Source organism: Trichosurus vulpecula, chromosome 2 (genome assembly GCF_011100635.1).
Source record: "Trichosurus vulpecula isolate mTriVul1 chromosome 2, mTriVul1.pri, whole genome shotgun sequence".
Taxonomy (NCBI): domain Eukaryota; kingdom Metazoa; phylum Chordata; class Mammalia; order Diprotodontia; family Phalangeridae; genus Trichosurus; species Trichosurus vulpecula.
Genome location: NC_050574.1, coordinates 406,599,588 through 406,627,207, shown reverse-complemented (window position 1 = coordinate 406,627,207; position 27,620 = coordinate 406,599,588). Strand labels below are relative to the sequence as shown.

The 27,620-nt window shown below is 38.1% G+C and overlaps 1 pseudogene; it reads left to right on the top strand.

Annotated features, from left to right (window-relative positions):
* Positions 1-3,518: 3,518 nt before the first annotated feature.
* Positions 3,519-5,505, top strand: LOC118837264 (annotated as a pseudogene).
* Positions 5,506-27,620: the final 22,115 nt, after the last annotated feature.

Here is a 27,620-nt window from a genome sequence, read left to right as displayed (position 1 = left end):
CAAATAAATAGGTAAGAACCAAGTTAGAATCAGTTCTATATTTTTTGTCAACTTTTTTTCTCTCTTTATTTCATCATTCTTTTGTCTACCTCTTAACAACCATCTCCCCAAAGGGAAATATGATTGACTGAGGCTTTTACCTAGGTATTGATCTGATTAAAGTAGATGACCAGTATATGTGAATGCCCAACATGGGGCTTATTAACCCAAATGAAACTGAAATTATTTGAATGTGTAGTGGACATATTTTTGAGCTGCAAGCCTAAATAGAATCAAGATTTAAGGTGACCTCTATAGCCTGGAATTACTAAGCTAAAATTAACCAGATAAAATCTGACTAGAATAAATATAAGGTTCACATTTGGGTTTCAAAGAATCAGTTGTTCTAGTAAAGGGGAAGATTTGGCTTGACGTAGCCCATGTGAAAAAGTACTGGTGATATTTCTCAGTCACATGCTAATTGGAGCCAACTGTGCAATCTGGCTTCTAAAACCGAAGTAATCTTGGGCTATATTATTGGAAATAGAGTGTCTAAATTGTTGGAAGTAATAGTCTCATTGTAAACAATGTTGGCCATAACACATCTGGAGCACCATGCTCAATTCTGGCGGCTACATTTCAAAAGGACTTTTGACAAATGATATTATGTCCAGAGGAGTTCAGCCAGGATACTGTGGAGGACAGGAAATCATAACATATGAGAAATGATTGAAGAAAGTAATGTTATTTAATTTGAATAAGAAAATACTAAGAGAGGGGAAGTTAGGCGGTGCAGTGAGTAGAGCACCAGCCCTGGAGTCAGGAAGACCTGAGTTCAAATCTGGTTTAAGACACTTGACACACTTACTAGCTGTATGACCTTGAACAAGTCACTTAACCCCAATTGCTCTGCCTTCCCCCCTCCAAAAAAAAAGGAAGAAAGAAAATGCTAAGAGAGATATGCTAGCTGTTTTCAAAAATGTGAGGGGATATCCTATACAACGGGGAATACACATCCTATTTTGCTCCAAAGAACAGAACTTGGATCAGTCAGTTGAAGTCACAGACAACAAGATTTTGGACTGATATGAGAAATAACTTTTAAACTGGAGTGTGTGAACACTGCCTCATAAATCAGTTTGCTCAACATTCAAGTAGGGACTAAATGGCTGTCTGTGTAAGTGCCTATTCTAGCTCCAGGCAGTTGTCTGCTGGTCTATCTCACAGATTTAAGACACCCAAATATACGAAGTCTTGAACAAAAGTGAGTTAATGTTAACTTGTTCAGTGTACATGTTGGGCTTTTGAGGCTAGAAACTGACTTGATTCATTCCATAGACTTTGCCTCTTCCTTGCCACATGCCTTTACATCCTGAATTCTAATAGCTATCACTCATGCTTTAAGGTTTACAGAGCTTATTACAAATATTGTTTCCTTCTATCCTAATAAAAACCCTGGGAAGAACGGTGCCATTGTTTTCCCCATTTTAAAAATGAGAAAACACACAGTTAAGTAAGTCTCTGATGTCAGATTTGATCTTAGGTCCTCCTGACTGCAGGCCTGCTACTCAATACACTCCACCATCTTGCTGCCTAGCAGCTTCTGCTCTGAGGCCTCTGTCTCCTGGCTGGTTACTCCCTTGCTGGGACCACAACTTCAAGAAGGGTCCAAGCCATGGGACCCATCTCATTTCACCGTTTGATTCATTCCTCCTCCCTATCAGACTCCTTGCCCCATGGGGTACCCTTTTCTCCACTTTCCAGCTCCCCTTTCTATATTGGTCTTCTGCAATTAAAATGTAATCTTTTTGAAGGGAGAGATTACCTTGCTTCCTTGCATTTATATCCCCAGCTTTTAGGACAATATCTGACATATAGCAAGCACTTAATAACTACATGTCTACCATATATCTGAGATATTTTTTTTCCTGTTGAAAAGCTAGGAAGCCTCCTTAGGAGGTTCTGCTGAATGACCCCAAGATCTGCAAAGACATGAAGGACCACCTGTTTACTTTTCCTGTATCCAGCCCTCTAATATCCTCACTTGGTTCTACAGAAGATCCTTTAATAAATCTCATGTGGACATAAAAGTCTTTCTTGTGGGTTTTCTTCTTTTTCTGCTTCCTAGTATAGATTACTATATAATCAATCACTTGGAGATGCCTTTATCACTAGATAAAAACTAAAATGAGCAGAGAAACTCATCAAATCTCCCCGTTTTTTAATTCATGGAATTCACAAAAATTGTGCTTATTTGAATTGCAATGTAAATTAAGTGCAGGAATGGGGTTAATTTACTATCTGATTGGGATGCTGTAGAAAAGAGTGTTCCACTGAATGAAAGGTTAGAACAGATGACCTTATGATACCCTTCGATGATAAGCTGTTTTCATCAACAAGTGTATATTAAGCATTTACTGGTAACATAATATGCCTTATCCATTCATTGACCTCTTACTATTGGGATATAGGTCTACAACTGTAAGCTGCTGAGGCAGCTAGGTGGCACAGTGGAGAGAGTGCCAGCCCCTAGAGTCAGGAAGACTTCAGTTCAAATTTGACTTTAGAGAATTCCTACCTCTGTGACTTTGTATAGGTCACTTAACCTCTTTCTGCTTCAATTTCTTCAATTGCCAAATAGTCATAATAATGGTACCCACTTCCCAGGATTGTTGTGAGGATAAAATGAGATCACATTTATAAAATACATAGCACAATATAAATCCTATCTATTGTTAATAGGGTTTAGCCCCTGATCTAGGCATGGGGTAAAGCCATTGGTTTTAATGTCCAAATATGAGAATCTTTACTTAGAACTCCTACAGACTTTCTGTTCTGTATTTGTCCCTGTTGTCTGCCCTCTTCTCTTGAATGGCTTTTCCAGTTTGGGTTTTTGAACAACTAATCCCTCCTTGTTCTCCTACCTCTCTGACCTCTTTTCACTCTCTTTTACTGTTTTATCATTTATATTAAGTCCCCTAGCTGTCAATGTTTCCAAAAGCTGTGACTTTGGCCCTTTTTACTTCTCTCTCTGTGGTCTCTCTCTTGGTAACTTCATCAGCTCACATGGGTTTAATTATCACTACTATGCACACAACTACAATATTCAGTCTTTTAATGAACATTTCAGCCTTAATGGCTGAGAGACATCTTAAACTCAAAATTTCTAAAACAAACCTCATTTTCCTTTCCCCCAAAACATTTACTCCTCTTCCAATCTTGCCTATTTCTGTCAAAGGCAGTATCAGTGATAATAATGGGACCAAGCTTGGACATACATGTAGAGAAGCACAACTTCAAATGGGGTTAAGACAAAGGTGTAAGCAGGCTTTTTAGGAACAGATGCTGCAGGAGATGCAGTTGGGAGAATACACATTTTCTATTTGCTCAAACAAATGCAGTAAAGCCTACCTGTTCTCCAAACTCCAAAGTCCAAACATGGAAACAGCCAGAACTAAGAAGTGTCTATCTTCTCAGGATCTATCAAATCACCAGGAATCTATTTGCAGTCCTGGCATGGGCTGAGAAGACCTCCATGTATGGGGAAATTCTGTCTCCTAATTACCCCCCATGCATATCTCAATAATGCACAGAAGACCTGGAATATCACTGGTCCTGTTGGTGAATTGTGGTGGGAATGTCTTTACTGCTCTGGGTGGGTAGATTACATAACCAGCTCCAACTACCCAAGTTTAAAACCAGATAATTCCTAGTGCAACTACCAGGTCTTGTTGGAAAAGGTTTTCCAAGTGATGGTGATGAGGAGGAGAGAAGATCTTGATGTAGATGCCGGTAAGTCAAAAGGAGAGTTCCCTGACAGGCTGATTACTGACCATATGGGGCAAAAAAACTGAAAATTTTGTTGCCATGGAAATGCAATGTCATATCCTAAAGATTTCATAGCCATCTCTGTTCAGGATCTTGTAAAGGCCAAATATGTATGTAAGGATACTGTAAAGATAACTTGTCTGGAACAGCTTGAACTCATGGAGGGAAGAGTCAGTTCAGCATCCTTCTATTCTGCTTGTCAAAGTAATGGGCATTGGAGTAATTCCAACCTAAAATTCCATCCAGTCAACTGTGGCTCCCCTGAATGTATGAAAAATGCAAATGCAGAAATGCCAGAAAATATCCTTTTGTAGCTGTGATTTAATATGTCTGCAACAAGCCATATTATTACATGAAGAATCAAGGAATTAGGGAATATGATTTTGCTACTGATGTGACCTGGGTGAACAAGGTGCTGGGCATGATGCTGTGAGAGTGTTCAGCAGTCTGCAGGAGTTCCCAGTGAAAACCAGAGGATTTGGGGTGGGAAGGTCTCAAAGGTCAATATTGGCAATTTCATTTGGGAAGTATTTTTTCAGAGCCCAAGAGCTAGTGGAGCCTTCACTGATGAACATTGGGTGTTAACTGCTGCCCATGAGGTAGGTGGGAATGCCAAGCCATGTATATGGGAACCATTTTGGTTCATCATTCAAATCAAGAAAGCCCAGATGCTCTTTGCTGATGATGTCTTCATCCATCTGGAATAAATGCCTGTCAGTAAGCTAGAGTTATAGAAGAATTTTGACAAGGATATTACATTGGTTTTGTCTAAAAGATCCAGTGAAATTGGGCCTAATGTCTCTCCCATATGCCACCAGGCAGTTCCCCAGAGTATAACCCCTCCCCCCTCCAGTTTGGGATCCTGGGAATGATATCAGGCCGGGACCTTCAAAGGAGACATTTTATGTTGGCTGAGAGATTCAAATGTTAATCAACTCAGAGGGACAAAGTTACCCATGGCTCCCCTGGAAAATTGCCAATCAGTACAGAGAAAGGACTCCAGAATAGATACCAGCACCTTCAATTTCTTTTCGTCCCCACTTCATAGTATTTTATTTTTTCCAAATACATGTAAAGATAATTTTCAACATTCACTCTTATGAGATTTTGAATTCTAAATTTTTTTCTCCCTTCTTCTTCTCTCCCCTCTCCAAGGCAACATGCAATCTGATATAGATTATACATGTACAATAATATCAGATTTCCACATTAGTCACGTTGTGAAGGAAGAATCAGAATGAAAGGGGGGAAACCACGAGAAAAATAGAAAATAACATACTTCAATCTGCATTCAGACTCCGCAGGTCTTTTTCTGCATGTGAAAAGCATTTTCCATCAGGAGTCTTTTGGAATTGTCTTAGATCATTGTATTTCTGAGAAGAGCTAAGTCTATAAAAGTTGGTCATCACATGGTATTGTTACTGTGGACAGTGTTAGCATTCTCTTGGTTCTAGCACCTTCAATTTCATTAACATAATTTGCGCTGGAAGAAAGAAGGGGAGTAATAGCTGTGAAGGTGATGATGGTGGAGACTTTGTTATACAGGATCCTAACGTAAAGAACCCCAAATTCCATGTGGCTGGCCTGGTGTCCAGAGGACCCAAATGTGGTACTTAGGAGATCTACACTAGAGTGAAGAATAATATTTCCTGGATTGAGAAGACTATGCAAGAAAATGGAGTCCCTGATCAGGATTAATCCATTCTTAGATCACCCTCCTGTCTTACGATTGACACGATGAGGCTGCCGTCTTACATCCCTCCCAACATACTCAACATTTCATTGTGACTGTGGGGAGTGGAGGTGGGAGAGGTTGAAATGCTTGTGGTAAGGGCGGAGAATGATATTGTCTGTGATAGTGATAGTGACAGTGGCAGATGAAGATGCTCTGTACACTATTCTTTCTTCCCTCCCCTCATTCAGTGTTATATTTACTGAATCATTCTTTTTTTCCACAAAAACATAATGATTTTATATGAACCCAACTACACTGAAATACATTAAGTATCAATTCACAAAAGTGTAAATTATCTCAGTGTCTCTCTGTAAATGTTTCAAATGCTCTAAATGCACACCACACCAGCATTTCCTGTAGATCTCTCTTTTCCAAGGTGTGGTCTGTGGGCGGTACAAGCAAGAAGTCTGACTTACAACCCAGTCATTTCTTTGTCTTCTTAAAATCCAATATTCAGCCACAATAAATAGTGATTAGCCCCCTCCCTGCAAAACCATCATTATCCTTCCAGTTCCCCAGCTTCGCAACCTGGGTGTCATCTTCATTTCCTTGTTCTCCTTCACTCTACATATCCAATTAATTTTCAAATTTTACCATTTCTACCTCCTAAACATCTCTCTTAATCATCCCTTTTTTCTATGCACATTTACCACTTTATTACCTTTCACCAGGTTTTGTGTAATAGTCTCCCAATTGGTCTCCCTTCCTGCCTCTTCCTCCTCCACATCTCCATATCTTCCATATACCTGCCAAAGTGGTTTTCTTTAAGCCCAGATTTCACAATATCGTTCCTCCAGTGTCTCACTACTGCCTCTATGATAAAATATAAGCTTCTCTGCTTAATCTTTAAAGCCATTCACAACCTGGCATCAAGCTAGCTTTCCATCTTCATTATGCAGGCATATCTCAGAGATATTGTGGATTCTGGTTCAGACCATCACAATAAAATGAATTTTGCAATAAAGCTAGTTACACAATTTTTTTGTTTTTTCAGCGTACATAAAATTTCTTTTTACACTATACTGTAGTCTATTAAGTGTGCAACAGTATTGTGTCCAAAAACAATGTACATACTTTAATTTAACATACTTAATTACTAAAAAACGCTAATCATCATCTGAGCCTTCAGCAAGTCGTGCTCTTTTTGCTTGTGGAGGGTCTTGCCTCATTGTCGAAGGCTGCTGACTGATCAAGGTGGTGATTACTGAAGATTGGAATGGCTGTGTCAATTTCTTAAAATAAGACAACAAAGTTTGCCACGTCAATTGATTCTTCCTTTCACAAGAGCATTTAGAGACCATTTTAGGGCCATTAATTGGCCTGATTTCAATATTATTGTTTCTCAGGGAATAGGGAGGCCTGAGGAGAGGAAGAAAGATGGAGAGTGGTCAGAACACACACAAAATGCATCAAGTTTACTATGTCATCTGGGCACAGTCCATAGCACCCAAACAATTATAAGAGTAACGTCAAAAATCACTCATCACAGATGATAACAGATATAATAATAATGGAAACATTTGAAATAATGTGAGAATTACCAACATATAACAGAGACGTGATGTGAGCACATGCTGTTGGAAAAATGGTACTGAGAGACTTGCTCGATGCAGGGTTGCCACACACTTTCAGTTTATTAAAAAACACACAATATCTGCAAAGTGCAATAAAATGAGATATGCCTGTATATCATTCCACTTCCCATACTCTGTAATCCAGCTAAACTGGCCTTCCCTCAGCTCCTTACACATAGCATTCCATCCTCCATTTCCATTCCAGGCACGAACTCCCTCTTCACCTTCGCTTCACAGAATCCACGTCTTCTTTCAAGATGCATCTCAAGCACCACATTCTGATTAACCCTTTAGTGATTCCCACCTCAAACTTCTAGTACCCTTACTCCCTTGCTTACCTTGCTTTTACTTGTATTCATTCTTTTAAAATGCAAGTGCCTTAGGAGAATAGATTTTTTTTCATTCTCTATATTGGTATACCAAGCACCTGGCACAGTGCCTGGCACACAGTAAGTGCCTAATAAATGATTGTTGATTCACTGATTGATTAAGGAAAAAGCAGTGGCTCAGAAAAGGGATGTAGCTGGAGGCACAGATTCAGCAATGCCTTTTCCTTTAGGGTATTCTCGGAATCACATATTTAGAGCTGGACAAGAGCATAGAGGTGTTATAGAACCTCGTTTTATTCATAAGGATATGGGGGTTCAACTGATTTCAGTGACTTACCCAAGGAGGGAGAACACAGATTTAAAACCAGGTGCTCTGACTCCGTATCTAGCATTCTGTCCTCTGTGCCCAGCTCTCCTTGACAAAAACTTCAAGTCACCTGACTTTAGGAGTACGTAAGTTCAAGATATCAATGGGGGGGGGGGGGAGGGACGGACCACAAATACACAAACATACACATAAATGAAAAACATTTGGGGATTTTATGGACCACGAAGTGACCACCATACCTTAACTTCAGAATGTCGTAGAGCCTCATCTCTTTCCTAGAGCAATAGTCTAACCAAAACCAGGTCAGGGCCCCATGGAGGCTATGCACAATCCCAGAGAGTTTATGATGGAATGTACTTCCTTCTTACCTCCACCCCACATAGACTCTCTCTCCCTTTAAGTGACAGTTCAGGCACCATCTCCTCTGTGAAGCCTCTCTGTTGCTCCAACTGTTAGTACCCTCCCAGCCGAGGCAACTTTTATTAAAAAAAAAGGTTGGAATTCAAGCTCAAGATGACAGCGAGCCTATTCCTTCACAGAATAACTTCATAGCAAACTTTGGTAATAAGTATTAAATAATTCTTTGGTGACTCTTAGATTTCCAGTTTCTATGTGGCACAGAGCAGGTGCTTGATAAAACACTTGTTGATTTAACTTGTTATGCTGTCTTATTTCTTTGTGATTCTGGGAAGTTTTAACTGGATATATGCAACTATCGAATTTGTCTGATCATGTGCAATGCCAGTGTTGAGGTCAATCTATGTCATATTTTTATACAAAACTAGAATTCTAGAGATCAGTTTTATGTAATATATAAGGGGGGGGTGTTCCAAAACTTAACTTAAAAATTCATTAAGACTTTTGGATCACCTCTGTTTGTGTATGTACAGTGACACACACATACACACATATATACACATACACATACACACACACATATGTATATTGTCAGTTCTTGGTTAGCATAAGTGGACCCTTAGGCAGACTTTCCCCTCCCCTTGCAGGGTTTTGCCTCCTCCATAGCTCTGCAGGGCTACTGGAGCGATCTAGACTGGAGGATCCCTGGTGTGGGGCTGCTCTGGCACTGCTGCCATCCCTGCTGGGAGCCAGAGCCAGAGCTCTGGCCGTGTGGGGTCCTGCCCAACCCCTCACTGGGGAGTTCTGTAAAATGAGCAGTGTCTATATATACAAATTCACCTCCCAATGGGCAGGGATATATGTGTGTGTGCATGTGTGTGTGCGCGCGTGCACATGTGTAGATATATATGTGTAAATATGTGTGTCCATATACATGGACACATATACACTCACATATGTGTGTGGTATACATGTGTGCTGTATATATGTATATACACATATACATACACTCACATAATGTATATGTGGAAATATACATATACACGTGCGTTGCCTTTGTGTGCACATGTGCTTCTGTGTATATGTGTAAATGTGTCACATAGACACATGCATGTACTGTATACATGTATACAATATATACATATACACATACTCACATGCATGCATATGCATATACGTATATATGAACATGTTCACATGCATGCATGTTCATGTGTATATTTACATGTGCGTCTGTGTGTGCATACATATATGTATGTACTGTATACATGTGCATACTATATACACATACTCGCATGCATGTGCATATATGTATATATGAACATGTTTACACGCATGCATGTTTGTGTGTAAATTTACATGTGCATCTGTGTGCGTATATATGCACACATACATATATGTGCATTATACACATGTGTATTTGTGTATGTGTGCATGCATGCATGTGCCTGCAGACATGTGTGTGCATATACAAACATACATGTGTATGGATATGTATGGATGTCTGTGTATGTGTATATGGGGGGGCGGTTCTTACTTTATGTGAGTGGATCTTTCTCCAGACCTCTACTTACAGCAATTTTTATGTAATGGCAGTTTGCCCAGGGACTTGGTGAAAGGAGGAGAGGCAGGAAGGGGACCATATGCACGAAAGAATTGCCCAGCACACAGTGCAGCAACAGATGGGGGCCAGGGACAGAGAAGGTAGAGCAGAAGGAGGAACATGGGGAGGGGGCAGACATGTTGAGGTTGGACACGAACTGCCTACATGAGGGGCAGAGACAGACATATGGTATCCAGTAGAAGGGCAGAAGACAGACATATGGGAGCCAGACACAGGGGCTAGTAGGCAGAGTGGGGTAAAGTTTTCCTTTCTTGGAGGTCTCAAACTGAGTCCTAGATAGCAATGGTGGTCTTTCCCTGCATGCATTATTCTGTTTTCACTTGGAGGGGTTTTCTTTAAGTTTTTTTTTTGGTGGTAGGGTGGGAGGCTATAGAATGCCACAGAGTGCAAGCAGAGAGAGAGGGAGAGAGAGAGAAAGAGAAGCAGAGAGAGAGACAGAGAAAGAGAGAGAGAGCACAGTACTACACAGTAAAATTAACAGGTTTTTTTTTAATGCAAAGATGAATTTGCATAATGTGAATTAACATAAAGTGAGAACTATCTATAAATATAAATTTATATTATGTATATGTATTTATATTATATATTTATTTTTATTATTGATGTATTTATATTATGTATGTATATAACATATACAAATATATCATATTACTTTAGTATGTTACACAGAGCTTGGCACATAGTAAGTGATATATATGTATGTATATATATATTCCAGATATACTTATATTCCAAATATATTTATATTCTGAATATAAATATATAGCTACTGCTATAACTACTACAGTATTATGTATTTATTAACTTTTTATTTATTTTATATGTGTTATTATATTTATTTGTTGTTTTCCCCTTTAGAATACAAGGCCAGTGCAAATAAGCATTGTGTCATCCTTTATAATTGTATTCCCAGAGAAAAGCACAGTGCCTGGCACAGAATAGGTCCTTAATAAAGACTTGTTGATTGATTGGCTGAATCAGAGGATACAAAGATGGGTCACATCCTACCCTCTTGGTGATAGCCGGTCCTTAGCTACCTCCAACAGAACTATATCTCCCCTCTTTCCTATTATAGTTCAATACTCCCCACTCCATCCCACCATTACAACCACTGATGGCTTGTGGATGCAATTTAACCCAAGCATCGACCCACTCATATTCCAAATTTATCTGTTTCTACCAAGGGCATCACAGTCCCTCCAGTTCCCCAGGGTCTCAACCCCCTCATTTGCATTTGATTTCAACTGAAAGTGCTCTCATAAATGTACTAAGAATGTCTTCATCCATCTTGAGCCCTTTGCAGCATTTGGTATTACTATTGACCCCCTTCTTCTCATAAATACTAGCTTTCTTTTCTCTGGGTGGTTGAAAATGATGTAAGAATGCCATCTACAAAAGTTCTCATATATGCATGATTAACGAACTTGGAAATAATCTTTCTAATTTGTTTGTAAATCTTTTTTTCCAAATGAAGAGTTTTGAAAATATTTGTAAAAACTTAAAAATGTAATTCTTTTCAGTTAGCTTGCAAGAATAACTGATTGACATCAGGCAAGATGTAAATTTACTTGCTGCATTTCAACAAAAACCTTTGCATAATTGGTAAGGGGAATTTTAAAATGAGTATAATGTTTTTGCTAGCTCAGACAATGCTGCACTTCTTCCATTTGTATCTATATATCTTTATGAGATATCATTTTTAGCTATAACAGCAATTACAACCAAGTCTGAAAATAAACTGAATTTAGAACTAGACTTCTAAATTGCTGCATCACAAAGTATTCAACTGAGGCTTTCTTTTGATTTTTTTTTAAATTCTTAATTAAAACACAGAAGAAAATGGGTATTTCCATATCTGCCACAAAATGAAAAAAGTCATTTACATATGAAACCATTAATCTCCTTATCATACCACTTCTTTTTAAATATATATATTAAATTCCTCATATTACTTTCAAAATTCTCTTACTTGCCTTTATTTCCTCCTTTTTGTTTACTTTTATACATTTTAAAATCTTTTTAGTACCCCTCTTTTGTTAGCATCCCTTTTGCTCTCACCCTCAGCAAAAGGGAGAAAAAAAAGGAAATTCCTTATAGCAGATATATGCCAATAAAGCGAGTCCACACAGTAGTCATGTCCTACCTATATATGTATGCATGTATTGTGTGTATATATGTATGTGTGTATATATACATGCATGCACGTGTATATACACATACATATATACATATACACATGTATATACATACACGCATAGATGTATATATGTGTGTGTATAAATATATGTGTGTGTGTGTGTGTGTGTGTGTGTGTGTGTGTGTATAAATTTCCTTCTACACCTTGAGTCCATCACCTTTCTGTCAGGAATTGGGTTGCATGATGCAGCACATCCTTTGGAGACATGTTTGGCCAGTGGTTTGATCAGAGATCTTATATTTTTCAGAACTGTATTTCTTTCCAAATGCAGTTGTCTTTGAATAAATCATTCTCCTGGTTCTGATTACTTCACTATGCATCATTTAATACTTCTCAGTATTTTCTGAAATAATCTTTCATAATTTTAAAGCACAATGATATTTTATAACTTCATAGACTTCCATTGTTTAGCCACCAGAATTCCTACTGGCACTTGATTATAATTCTTTAATTTTCTTTCCATGTGTTTCCCATTTAAGATCAATAATTTTGTTTTGCTTGCAATTATTTTTTACCTAGTACTATTATCACTTTCAACCCTCCTCCCCATAGCCACTTATTTTCTTGTTGAGTTTGATGTATTTCCACACCAGACTCTATGTGTATGTCCAATTCTTCTTTGTCCAATTCACATAAGAATAAGTTTCATCTAATTCCCACTTCCTCCGTTGATTTCTCCAAGTTTGTATATTTTCATTTATCCCAGTTATAAATATCGAGTTGTACCCCACATCAAATTCCACCCCCTCTTTCATTTCTAGATTAGTATATTCCTGATCCTTTTACCCTCCTTTCTCTTTCCCCTCTTAAAACCAGCAGAATTTTACTAAGTGATTCCAAAGTCCTCTGTTTTTCTTATTTAGCTCCTTTAAAACCCTTTGGAGACACTGAGGTCTGAAGAGACAGACACTTGTTTCTTCTATTACATTTATACAGGCCCATCCCATTGCTTGAATAAATTTCCCTTTCTAGGTTTTTCTTGACTCATAGTTTACATTTCAATGATCCTACTTAGCTCTGGCCTTTTCATCAGATATGCCTGACTATCCTCTATTCCTTTATAAACCCATTTTTTCCCTCTATTGAATTGTGTTCAGTTTTGCAAGGTAAGTTATTGGTTACAAGCCCATATCTTTTGACTATTATAATATCACATTTCAAGATCTCCTCTTTTTATACCAGATGCTTCCAGGCCTTATGTGATCCTGATAGTTATTCTTTGGTACTTGAACTCCTTGCTTCTGGATGCTTGCAGCATCTTTCCTTTGATTGGGAAGCTCTGGATTTTGGCTCTGACATTTCTTGGACTTTTCTTTTTGGGATTTCTTTCAGGAGATACTCTGTGAATTCTTTCTACCTCTCTATCTTTCTATCTATCACTTCCCCTCTGTTTCTAATATATTGTTCATTTACTGTTTCTTGAATTATTGTATCTAGTTTTTTTTTTTCCTTTAAATCATGGTTTTTGAGGAGTCCAGGAATTCTTAAACTATATCTCCCTTGATATTTTCTAAGTCAGATGTTTTGGACATCAACTATCTTACTTTTTTCCTTCTTTTTGTCTTTTGATTTTGTTTGGCTTGATGTCCATGAAATCACTGATTTTTATTTCATATATTCTAATATTCAAGAAATCCATTATTTGGGCAAAATTTCTCACTTTTTCTAATTCTGATTTGTTCTAATTTACTACCTTGTTAATTTGTTCTTCTTCCAATTCTTTCCTCTAAAGGTTTGATTTTTTTAATCTCTTGCTTCCTTTCTTCTAGGTATTCTTCTAGTCCTTTATATTTTCTTTGAGTCTCTGCTTGCTTCTAAGTTGGAACTGCAGACATCTATGGATTTATAAAATTATTTATAATGGTTTTTGTCTTCTTTGTTTTACTCATCTCTCCTGCATTAGTTCTAGCATTGAGGTTTTGTGCCACGGCCAGGCTCTATTTCCTATTATACTTCAAGGTAGGTTGGTAAACACTGTTTGGTCTATACCAGGGTGGGGAACCTGTGGCCTCGAGACCACATGTGGCCCTCTAGGTTCTCAAGTGCAGCCCTTTGACTGAATCCAAACTTCACAGAACTCAGTCAAAGGACTGCACTTGAGGACCTAGAGGGCCACATATGGCTTTGAGGCCACAGGTTCCCAGCCCCTGGTCTACACCTTCTTCACCTGAGCTCCTGAATTGACTTTCACTTCCCAGGGTTAGGTCCTACCCCAGATATTTAAGGTTCAGAGCACTGGATCTACAGGACCCTCCATGGAATAGCAAGGCAAAATGCAAGGGACCTCAGAGGCCTGTGGCATCCAAGTTTGAACATGACTATGCCTGTACCATTTGAAACCACTCCTGGTGGCTTCCATGATCCCTAAGTTGGATTTCCAACCACCCTGGACTTTCTTGTAGGTATCCTCTGCCTTTGCCACCTCTAGATACAGAACCAGTTTCTGTAGGCTGCCAGCTTATTTATCTACAGTGACCCTGTCTTTGCTCATAGTCCCCTTTGTTATTACCAATGGGCTTCTAGCAGAGTTTTTATGCAGTTCTGGTGTGGAAGAAGTTACTTACTATGGTTTCACCTTGCCTTTCTTCATTACTACATAACCTGGTGTGATTTTTAGTATTTTTCTGGAATAGATTTGTGTGTAGAAAGGATATGTGTATGCTGCTCTGCCTCTGGCTAGAAGCCTCTAAACTAAAATTTTAAAAAATAATGTCTATCCCACTGCTTTCACTAAAATTATAATTAGTAATAATAGTTAAGAGCACAAACAAGTTTTATACATGAATAAATAAAACAATTTCACACAGTGATTTCATCTATATCACATTCATTTTAAATGTCTATTTTGTAAGGTTTTTTCAATTTTGATAATTGCTGCTATAGCAATATACATTTGCTACAATACAGCAATAATATACAAAAAAGTAAATATACACATTTGTGGGTGCATGCTCAGAGATATTTACTGATGAGATCAGTCAAAAAAGACAATGCTAAACAATAGAATAAAAATTACTGAACTAGCCTGAAGATCAAAGATTTTGATACCAGTACTATGAATTGTAGATTGTAGCTGAACTACACAGGCTGATGACAGCCTTTGCCAAAGCCCAAGGTAAATCCCCTCTGATTTATCCAACCTCAAATTCCCACTTCTCTACTTTTCTCTTGTACTTATGTTACCCACTCTAGGTTGCTGTCTTACTCTACTTCTACCCTATCTAATGCACTATGGAATAGAATACACCCATTGCTTAATAATATGCAGCTACATGACTTTCAAGAACCCTTACTCACCTTTCCAAGTATCTTAGGTTCAGTAAAGACTGGGTTTAGTTTAAACAAATAGTCTTTCATGTAAGAGAATACAGATTCAGAATCATGGACAGAACTTGAACCAATTGGGTATAGAGGAATGACATAATGACTCTTTCCTTCATGTTGCACTCCAGTCCTTGTCCAAATTCTAACTTGACCCATGAAGGCTGTGGTTACGAGGTAAAAGTCATATAGACCTTGGAAAGTGGTAAAGATAGATGAAAAATGGCAGATGATGGAAAGAACAAATTCAAAACCTATCCCCAGGATTTCCTCCCTGCCCCCACATATACAAATAAACCTCCTTATTTTGGGTTAGGAGGAACATGTTGATGGCAGAAAGAGGATATACAACACTTATCTCCATTCTTACCCCCTTCCCCCACCCCCACCCCAATACTCTCACACGATAAACTTTTCATTATTATTTTAAGGGAAATTCTCAAAGATGATGACAAAATGGTTCTATGTATATTTTGTGATAAATATTCATCTTTCCTGCCAAAGTTTCACTTCTGCCCTTCAACTTAAACATTCGTCTTGATTCCTCTCTCTCTCTTATTGTGGATATCCCCACCAAACAGACTGAATGCCTTTCTGTCTTCTACTCATTATACTTCTCCAGTCTCTCCTCTACAGTATAGTATTGAATTTCTTTGCTTTCTGATTAATTCAAAAGATTGTCTATTAGTGCTTTCTCAACACTTTCATTTTCCGTCCTAAGAAATACACATATTAGTCCATGTCTTGGGGGAAGGGAATGGGGAGGGAAGGGTGGTAGTGGTGATGGTGTTAGTGGTGGTTATTTCCCTTCTGTACACAATATCTTGTCAAATAAACACATTATATATGTATATACACATATACATATAGATATATAATTAAATGAAGTTTTATTTTTCACATGGACCAAAGTATATACACCTACTTGTATTTATTAGAAATTAAGATGCAACAAACGTTAAGTTCCATCTTGAGAATATTTAATAATTTTAAAATTCATATTTCCAAGATGTCTTCAATCTATATTGAAGGATGACTCTTTTCAAGTTAAGTAATAAATGGGAAAAAATCTAGAATTATTTAGATCAATAAATGAAAATATTGACAATCTTTCCTTCATGCTATCATGATGTAGGAAATTTAAGTATGCTTATATATTTTCACTTCTTAATAGATGCCCATATTAACTTAAATAATGCTTTCAGGTTTGCAAAATCTTATCATAACCACTTTGTTATGTAGATACTGAAAATATTATTATGTTTTTTTTTCACAAATGAGGTACTAACACCTAGAGAGGTTAAATGGATTGCCTACAGTCACACATCTGCAAAGTACAAGAAGCAGGACTTGAACCCACATCTTCCAACTCCAATTCCAGTGTTCATTCTCATATAACTCTTGGGTTTCTCAATGACTTGACTGTAGGCAGAAGTGTTTGGAAACCATAATCATAAAACATTAGCATGAGAAATGACCTTGGAAGCCATTTAATCCAATTCCCTATATGAAGCACGAATGTGGTTCTACATCATTCCAAGCAGTTAATCATCTTACTTCTGCTTAGTTTAGTTTTTAGATGATTAAGATGACAACAGAATAACTATGGTAACAAAGTTAATGAATTTCTTAAGTAGTCTTCCCTGATGCCTAACACAATAGTTCTTTAGCTATTTTATACACACGCAAACAAATACAAAAACAAAACATACATGTTTCTGTTATTAAATTAAACACACAAAACTAAAAGAGGAATTGAAAAAGGAAAAGTAATAATTAATTCTTAATAATAAATATAATAATAAAATAAGGAAATGATGACAAGGAAGAACATTAAAAAGAAACGAAAAGAATGAAGAAAGAGTAGGAAGAATAAGAGCAAAAGTGAAGACTAAAAGACTTAAATTGCATGAATCAGTTCCTAGAAAATAATATACAACACAAGATGTGTCTAGCTGTAGCCCATGTAAGTTCTGAGTATCTATATTCCAATTCTCACTCTTCCTGATGTTGAGTCTCCAAAGCTAAGCTGGTTATGTCTTCTTCCTCAAGGTTCTAGGGATACCCCAGAGGCGAAAAGGAATGGCTTTCTCAAATGCTACCAACTCAAGCCTCCGCTGCATGTTTCCCTCACCCCCAAGATTATTAGTTGACAAACAATTTTAGAAGGGGTTATTTACTAAAATTGTACAATATGAAGAGCTAGTACAAAACATTCCTCCAAAAATCTATGACTTGCTTTCTCTCAAGCATACGTGGCATGCAGGAAGAAAGTGGGCTCATGCTTAAAGTGCCCACATAGCAAAGGAGTAACTCCCAACTCTTGATTGCCAGAAGTCCTTTTTTAAAATTAGTGGGATCCTAAGACGTCCTCCTCAAGCATGGTAAATCTGTGTCCAGTTTGTCTTGAACTCCTGACGCAGACTCTGTGGCTAGCCACTGCTGGGGAATTAGATGGATTCCCGTTAATTCCCAGAAGACTGATGGTGAGTACAAAACCATAGAGACTCTTCAAAGCTCCCAAGGACTTGATCTGGCCAAAGGAGGGGATAAAGTGAGAGGACACTTGGCCAAAGCTGAAGGTCAGACCTAGCCTCTCTTCTCCCCTGCCCTAAGCTGTTGTTCCTCCTCAAAGGTGTCCAGTTCTATCTAGTTTGATAATTTATAGATGGCCCTTGAGGCATGGGCAAGTTTCTTTGATCTATCCAAACGTGAATCTTGTCTAATATTACCCCAGTTCAAAGGAGTTTTTGAACTTAGTCTCAGGCATCAGTGAGATTGATTGGGTATCTTATCATTTACTTTAAGTAGGATGGGGCTGAAGAAATCAATTAACCTCACCATTATATCAGCACAAAGAGTTAGCTCTAGCAGTCTGCTTTCTGGATTTCATATAATGCCTATTATAGTGATGTTATGTCAAAGATCTGAAGAAGGCATCTTCTTATGAATAAGAAAAATTTCCCAAAGCATCTTCGGTTGGCTTTCTTCTGTTAAAGGAAAAAAACCTAATATTCTTCTAGAAAGCCAATTCCTCCCACTATAAAAGTCAAATGACCTATAGCCAACCTAACCTACTTACTATTTAATGTACACACCATTCAGACTTCTTCTCCATCAACCAATCAATCAAATAATAAACATTTATTAAGTGTCCACTATGCCAAGCAGTATGTGAAGCACTGAGGATACTAAAAGAGGCAAATGACAGTCCCTGCCCTCAAAATGCTTATAATCTATTAGAGGAGACAAGATACATACAAATACATACAAAGTAAGCTATATACAGGGTAAATAGGAAATAACAGAGAGAAGAGACTATAATTAAGAGGGGTTGGAGAAGGCTTCTAGTAAAAGATGGGATTTTTGTTGGGACTTAAAGGAAGCCAGGGAGTTTTCCATGGCTTTGTACAGGCTATCCCTTATTCCCTGCATCCCCTTCTTCCTCACTTCTGTCTTTTAAAGTACCTACCTTCCTTCAAGGTTCAGGGCATGTGCCACCTCTTACATGTAGCTTTCTCTGATCCCCCAACTGCTAATCCCCACCAAATTACTTTGTACTTATTTTATCTATTTTTGTATTTATAGATATGCTGTCTCTCTCTCTATAAAATTTAAGCTGTATAAGGACAGGAACCATTTATTTCTGACTTTGTACCTACAGCACCTGGCACAGTGCCTGGGACATAATAGTCACTTAATAAATTATTATTTAATAGTTGATTGCAAATTTATTTTTGCAGTTTCCTGAAAAGGTGTGTTTCTATACAACTTCAAGGATATCAGTTTATGTCTCCTCATATAAAATCTAATGCTGATAGAATACCTTGGAAAAGTGACCTTTTATTATAGTATTGATATGTCTATACGTCACATTGAAACAGCAAGTTAAGTTCTTGTATGAGTTACATATATTCTTAGTTCCTTAGTAGGAATGGAGGCAGCCAATTTATAGAAAAGGATAGGGTGACAGGATAGCCCAGGATCAGGTGTGTGTGTGAAGTACTAAGAGCTTCTAGAATGAGAACCTACCTTAATTTGAGACAAAGAAGGGGATTTCTTATTTGATGTATAATTACAGGGGCATCACTAAAATATTAATAATAACTCATATTTATGTTGCACCTTAAGTTTTACTAGCCTGCCATAATGTCTAAAATTCCCATTAAAAAGTCATTCCTTTGGGTTAGGACATTATTATCTTCAGGAATCATTTTGTAAAATGTAGATATCTTACTTCTTAGAGAGATGAAAAACAGCTAGACTTTACATAGTATTTTTAGGTTTGCAAACATTATCCTGACAGCAACGCTAAGAGGTGGTAACCAATACTGTCATTTCTATTTCAAAGATGAGGAAACTGAGGCTGAGAGTTAAAGTGACTTCTTCAGAGTCACACAGCTAGTAGTGACTGAGGTGGGATTCAAACTCAGGTCTTCAATCCAAGACCAATGCTGTAAACATGGTACCATATAGCTGCCTTTAAAATACTTAGCAATCAACACCTCTAAGTAAATTAGCTCCTCTCAGTAAATTAGTTCATCAAGTGACTTTTGTGTGGAAAGAAGAGATGACATAAGTCTAAAATATGGGATGCTTCTGAGTAGGCCCAACCCAGTTAGGGCCCCATAGTTGTAGGTAACCAAGACTGGAAAAAAACAAGAACACCTATCAAATCCATGATTCAGAGATGTGTGACTCTCTCTTGAAGGATATTCTAGTACCTAAATGGGTCCATCATCTCATGGATTTAGGTGCTACTTCCAATGATATAGACTGAAAGTCACCCATGCCTTCCCATTCCGTTAAAATCCTGTCCATGTCCTTGCATAAGTTTATCAAAGGAGTTTTACTTAACCTGCTGAAAATCTTGCAGCACTTACTTTTTCAAATGGTAAGTACCAGGGGCATAGACAGATTGTCTGGTGGTTGTCTTTGATTTTCCTCATAACTAGACTATCTTTTTTCCCCTCATGAATTTCTTTGATGGCATCCTTTACTCCAGTTCTTATTCATATTATAGTTCCTTACTTCTTATGTGATGCCACCTTCTCACACTCACATTCTGCCACTTTATTGCCCTGGGTGATATTCATTTTCAGTTCTTTGAGGACTGTGGCATTCCATGACTAATGATCATACAACAAAACCAGTAGACATGTTTTTTAACCATACTCATGATTTCATCAATATAGGAAGATTCTGGTGTGAAGCTTTCTCTACCAATACAGATTGACACTTTGGTTAACTTACAGAGTTGTCTGGGGTAATGAGTGACTTGCCCAAAGTCACATGCCCAATATGTGTCAGAGGGTAGATCTGAACCAAGGTCTTCCTGACTCTTAGCCCAGCTCTCTCTCTACTATACCATGCTGTCTCTCTCTGGTCAAGCATTTAATAAACACTAATTAAGTGCCTACTATATTCCAGTTACTGTGCTAAATGGGGATACAGAGAAAGGCCAAAAAAATCCCTATTCTTAAAGAACTCATGGCCTAATGTGGGGGGGTGGGGTGGAGAAAGAACATGTAAACAAACATGTATAAACAAGATATATGCATGATAAATTTGAAATAATTAAAGAAGGAAGATACTAGAATTAAGGGGGTTCAGGAGAGGCTTTCTGAAGGAGATAGGATTTAAATGAAACTTGAAGGAAGCCAGGGAAGCCTGGAGGCAAAGACACGAAGGGAGGGCATTCCAAGTGTTGGGCACAGCCAGTGAATGTGACTGGAGTCAGGAGATGGAGTGTCTTGTTCAAGGAACAATAAGGAGGCCAATGCCACTAGATCACAGAGTAAGTGGTGAGGTATTAAGCTACAATAAGACTAGAAAGGTGGGGAAGAGCAGGTTAGGAATAGAATAATGGCATTAAAATATGGGTCTATGTTTCAGAGAGAAATATGGGGTCACTAAAGATACTTCATAATGTCCTAACTGTAATCAATATTGTTGGCCTCCTCCTGTTCGATTCTGGTCTGAAGTATTTGTCCCTTTGTATCAAATGCTGCTACCTTCTCTTCTTCTAGGAACGTCGCTCATTTCTCTCATCTCTGGCCTGTGTCCATAAAGGGAAACAAAATATCAGAAGGAATTCTGGGGCAAGAAACTCTGTTCTCAGATCACCCAGGCAGCTTGCAATGCAATTTAGTTCTGCTTGAAGAAGAAGAAGAAGAAGAAGAAGAAGAAGAAGAAGAAGAAGAGAGAAAGAAAGAAAGAAAGAGAGAGAGAGAGAAAGGAAGGAAGGAAGGAAGAAAGGAAGGAAGGAAGGAAGGGAGAGAAGGAAGGAGGGAGGGAAGGAAGGAAGGAAAGATAGAAAGAGAAAGAAAGAAAAAAAGAAAGAAAGGAAGGAAAGAAGGAAAGAAAGAAAGAAAGAAAGAAAGAAAGAAAGAAAGAAAGAAAAAAAGAAAGATTCTCTTTTCCCTTCTTAACTTTAGAAGTAAGGTTTAAAGGCAAAAAAGGCAAAAAAAAAATGCCAAGCCAGTACATATGGATGGCTTCTCTTATAAGAGTATTAGCTCAGGAGTCCTAGACAACCAAATAATCTTGGATGCCTCCTTGGGTCATTGAAACCCACACCATTAGGTAGATCCAGGAAGTAGCTAGCTCTAAGTCAGCAAAATAAATAAATCTGGTGCAGGCCCTAGACTTTAAAACTAATTGAGATTTAAAAAGTTGTCTTATGTCCTCTTAACAAGGTGCTAAAATGAGCATGAACAGACATTTTATGGGTATAGTTAAGTACTGATTAAAACTTCCAAAAGTTCACTACTCTGCAAGCTCAATAAGTTGATTGACCTTGAACCATTTGATGACACCAATTCCCCAATCTCTTACGAAAAAATTTTGCTCTATCAGGGCAGTGAGTACTTGTTGAAGAAGAGGTGAAGAGGGGTGTTTTATATGAAAAAAAGGAATGTGGACTTATAGTTGAGAGGATTTTGAAAACTTGTAGAGGAGCTCAGTTCTCCCATATATTCTCTAAAAATGATGGGGGGGGGGCAGAGCCAAGATGGTGGCTGGAAAGCAGAGACCTGCCTAAAGCTCTCCCCCAGAACCCTACAAACAATGATAAAAAATGGGTCCGAAGAAATTCTAGAACTGCAGAACCATGAAATAGCAGAGGGAAGCAAGGCTTCAGCCCAGGACAGCCTGGATGGTCACTGGGTAAGGTCTATCACGTGGAGCGGGGAGCAGAGTGGAGCAGAGCCCAGTATGAGCTGCGCCTAGACCAACAGACTGGGAGCTGGGTGGAACAGGCCCTAGTGCCCTGAAATCAGTGAGCTGTGGCAGTTACCACACTTCTCAAACCACAAACACCAAAGACAACAGAGAAGGTTAGTGGGAAAAGCTGCAGGGGGCAGAGTGAAAGGAGTTCGCAGTTTGGCCACTGCCCCCAGGGGCAGTGGTGGTGCAGCTACAAAACTACAGCTGCAGATGCTTCTGGCCCCAGGCCCACCTGGTGGGAGGAATTAAGTGGTGGATCTGAGCAGGCACACAGAGCCTGCTCAGATCTGAGTCTGGTTCCGGTTGGCGGTTCTTGGGGGAAGAGGAGCACGGGTGTGGCAGAGTTTGCTGTGTAGAAAAAGCTCTGAAAACAACAGCACAGTCCCTCAAGCTTGGGACAAAGTACTCTATGCTCTACAAGCAGTCATAACCTGACAAAAAAACTCAAATAGTTGGTTGGGAACATGGCCAGGCAGCAAAAATGGACTCATATTCAGACTCAGACTTTGGAATCTTTCTCTGCTGACAAAGAAGACCAAAACATACAGCCAGAAGAAGTCAACAAAGTCAAAGAGCCTACATTAAAAGCCTCCAAGAAAAATATGAACTGGTCTCAGGGCATGGAAGAGCTCATAAACGATTTGAAAAAGCAAGTTAGAGAAGTAGAGGAAAAATTGGGAAGAAAAATGAGTGATGCTGGAAAACCATGAAAAACAACTCAATAACTTGCTAAAGGAGACCCAAAAGAATACTGAAGAAAATAACACCTCAAAAAATAGACTAACTCAAATGGCAAAAGAGCTCCAAAAAGTCAATGAGGAGAAGAATGCCTTGAAAGGCAGAATTACCCAAATGGAAAAGGAGGTCCAAAAGACCACTGAAGAAAATACTACCTGAAAAATTAGATTGGAGCAAGTAGAAGCTAGTGACTTTATGAGACACCAAGATATTGTAAAACAGTACCAAAAGAATGAAAAAAATGGAAGACAATGTGAAATATCTCACTGGAAAAAACACTGCCCTGGAAAATAGGTCCAGGAGACATAATTTAAAAATTATTGGACTACCTGAAAGCCATGACCAAAAAAAGAGCCTAGATATCATCTTGCAAGAAGTAATCAAGGAGAACTGCCCTGATATTCTAGAGCCAGAGGGTAAAATAGAAATTGAAAGAATCCACTGATCACCTCCTGAAGAAGATCCCAAAAAGAAAACTCCTAGGAATATTGTGGCCAAATTCCAGAGCTCCCGGATCAAGGAGAAAATACTGCAAGCAGCCAGAAAGAAACAATTTGAGCATTGTGGAAACACAATCAGGATAACACGAGATCTAGCAGGTTCTACATTAATGGATCAAAGGGCTTGGCATATGATATTCTGGAAGTCAATAGAACTAGGATTAAAACCAAGAATCACCTACTGAGCAAAACTGAGTATCATGCTCCAAGGCAAAATATGGACGTTCAATAAAATAGAGGACTTTCAAGCATTTCAGTGAAAAGACCAGAGCTGAATAGAAAATGTGACTTTCAAACACAAGAATCAAAGGAAGCATGAAAAGTTAAACAAGAAAGAGAAATCATAAGGAACTTACTAAAGTTGAACTGTTTTGTTTACATTCCTACATGAAAAGATGATGTCTATGGTTCATGAGACCTCAGTAATACGGTAGCTGAAGGGAATATACACAGATAGAGAGAGAGATAGATAGAGAGATAGATAGATAGACAGAGGGCACAGGGTCAGTTGAAGATGAAGGGATGATATCTAAAAAAATCAAATTAAGGGATGAGAGAGGAATATATTAAGAGAGGAAGAAAGGGAGAGATAGAATAGGGTAAATTATCTTGCATAAAAGTGGCAAGAAAAAGCAGTTTTGTAGGAAGGGAAGAGGGGGCAGGTCAGGGAGAATGAGTGAATCTTGTTCTCATCAGGTTTGACCTGAGGAGGGAATAACATACACACTCAATTGGGTATCTTACCCCACAGGAAAGGAGGAAGGAGATACAAAAGGGCGGATGATAGAAGGGAGGGCAGACAGGAGGAGGAGACAATCAAAAGCAAACACTTTTCAAAAGGGACAGGGTCAAGGGAGAAAATTGAACAAAGGGGGATAGGATAGGAAGAAGCAAAATATAGTTAGTCTTTCACAACATGAGTATTGTGGAAGGGTTTCACATAATGATACACCTGTGGCCTATGTTGAATTGCTTGCCTTCTTAGGGAGGATGGGTGGGGAGGGAAGAGGCGAGAGAATTTGGAACTCAAAGTTTTAAAAGCAGATGTTCAAAAAAAGAAAAGTTTTTCATGCAACTAGGAAATAAGATATACAGGCAATGGGACATAGAAATCTATCTTGCTGTACAAGAAAGTAAGGGTAAAGGGGATGGGGGACAGTGGGGTGACAGAAGGGAGGGCTGACTGGGGTACGGGGCAATCAGAATATACGCCATCTTGGAGTGGGAAGAGGGTAGAAATGGGGAGAAAATTTGTAGTTCAAACTCTTGTGAAAGTCAATGCTGAAAACTAAAATATTAAATAAATAAAGAAATGCTAAAAAAAAATGATAGATCCCTTTTATATTCTAACAAGGACAACAGATTGAATAATGACCAAAGAATCCAAAGAGAAGTGTCAGCAAACTCCTCCATTCACCCCAGGATTACACAAAAAAAGCAGTCAGAAGATGTCTATGCCAGAAGAGGTGTCCCTCCAAGGAAACTGAAGTGAACAGATCAGAATCCCACAGCACTGTCCTATCTAGAGGCCCAATGAAAGTCAAAAGACTGTAGAACTCTAACAAGGGAAACTGAAATCTGACAGTACAATGAGCAGAGAAACACCAGGGAAGGCAGAAGCCAGCAGTAGGAGGCCAGGAAATTAAGGTCTGGACGATATAGAATCCACCAACTCATTCAAGAGTCCAGGAGAGTGTGGAAGCTGAATCTGACACAAAGTCCCACAACAAGAAACAAAGGCAGAGATACGAATGAACAGAAGACAATAAATACTCTGAAGAAAGTTTTATTGGTAAAGAGATGACCAAGAAGCAAACTTAGGAGAAGAAAATAACTGCAAAAGAGCTATTAGAGTCTCAGAGGATAAAAGAAATATTGTGACCAGAAAAATTACAAGAGAAATTGGAAGAAATGGAGCAAGAGCTTTTAAAAAAATTAATAAAATTATAAATGAAATAAGAACTCAAGGAAAGAATTGAAATTAAAACGAATAACAGAAGGTGTAAAATTTTATCCAATTATTATCTGAAATTAGAATGAGCTATACAAAATTCAAGGACTCCATAAGAGAAAAAGAAATATTAGAAAAATAAAAAGATTTTTAAAATGAAAAAATATATAAAATTTTTAAAAACTGGCTTGGAAATTAGGTCAAAGAGAGATTACTTATGAATCACTGGATTTACTAAAAACCAGGCCCATAAAAACAAAAAGACTGGTGACCATATTCCGAGAAATTATAAATAAAACTCCCTATATTTATTAGAACCATAGGGCAAGCTATAAATAGAAAGGACTGACCATCCACATTTGAAAAAGTCCTCAAATAAAAACTCCTTGGAATATCAGAGGCAAAATCTAGAGCTTCTACGTAAAAGAAAAAGATATTCTAAGCAGCCAGAAAGAAAGAGTTCAAGGTGCCAAGCAATCAGTCAGCATTACACTTATGGGGAAGGAGGAACTAAAACAGAGAAAAACTCTTGGAACATGATATCCCAAAAGAGAAAATATAAAAGCTTGAAATTAAGAATAACCTTTCAAGACTGAAGATAATTCTACTGAGGAAATAATAGATCTTAAAAAGAAGAGAAGACTTTCAAGCATTCCTAATGAAAAGACTACAGCTGAGTAGAGAGTTTGAAATACAAATATAAGAGTCAAACATTATCTTGAAAGTCAAATATGTGTGAGTATTTAAAAGGAGGTAAATGATGAAAAAGTAATTATATTCTAACAAGGGGTTGGGGAAAGGGAGTGGGGATGGAGAGAAGTAATATGTATTCCTTCCAAATCCTGTCTTCAAGGGTATCATACTGAATTAAACATAACAGAAGGTCTGGAAATGGTTTTATTTTGTTTTGATCATCTTAAAAGAGGGTAGAAAGGGAGGAAGAATGGGAAGGACACAATAGGGAAGAAGAAAGGAAAGAGGGAACTTTTTCTCATGATTGGGTGAGTGAGAAGAGCATGCAAACATGGAAGGAGTGAGGGGGAGCACTTCTCACACGAACCTCACTCTTATCTGAATCAGCAAATGGAGGATTGGACACATACTAATATGTAGAGACAGTGTTTGGTATAATAATGCATTATATTCACTAGAGAAATAGTCAGGGACAGACAAAGGAGAGAGGGGCCTAAATGAGGGAGAATAGAGTAAGGGAGGAAATAGGTCCAAGTAAAAGAAACTTTAGCTTCGGAGGGTGTGTCACTAAGGGGAATTTAAAAAGAAAGAAGGAAAGTATAAGAAGCAAGGATTTAGGAATGGGTGAGGGAAAAAGGTGAGGTACAGTAGAATAAGAACAGATGATTTCAATTACAAATCACTAGTATTGATTCTTTCTCTTTTACCTCCTCCTTTCTCTTGAGAAGTAGGGTGAAGGAAAGGAAAGGGGCAGAGAGAGGGAAAAGTATGAGAAGATAGGATGGAGTGAATTACATAACCATGAATTCAAATAGGATAAACTCATCCTCTCGAGAGGATAATAGAAAATTTGGAATGCAGAATACTACCATATGCTGCTTATAAGCGAACCGCCTGAAACAAAGTTTCACACAGAGTTAAAATAAAAGGTTCTTACAAAATCTATTCTACTTCTGGCAAATAAACAAACAAATGAAAACCACCATGGTTTGGAAATGGCAAGAAAGCAACATAGAGGTTTGATTCCAGGCACAAAAGCCACCCATCAGAGATCAGAATCCCAGGATCCATTTGGAGGAAGATGATGATGATAATCCCAGTGCAGCCAACATATTTTTTAAAAATAGCTAGGAAAGAAGTATCTACAGACTTGAACAGAGCTTTAGAAAAGTAAGGTATGAAAGCTCTTTGACAATTACTTCACAAGAATAGAAAGGAGTACAATTGCTTCTCAAAATC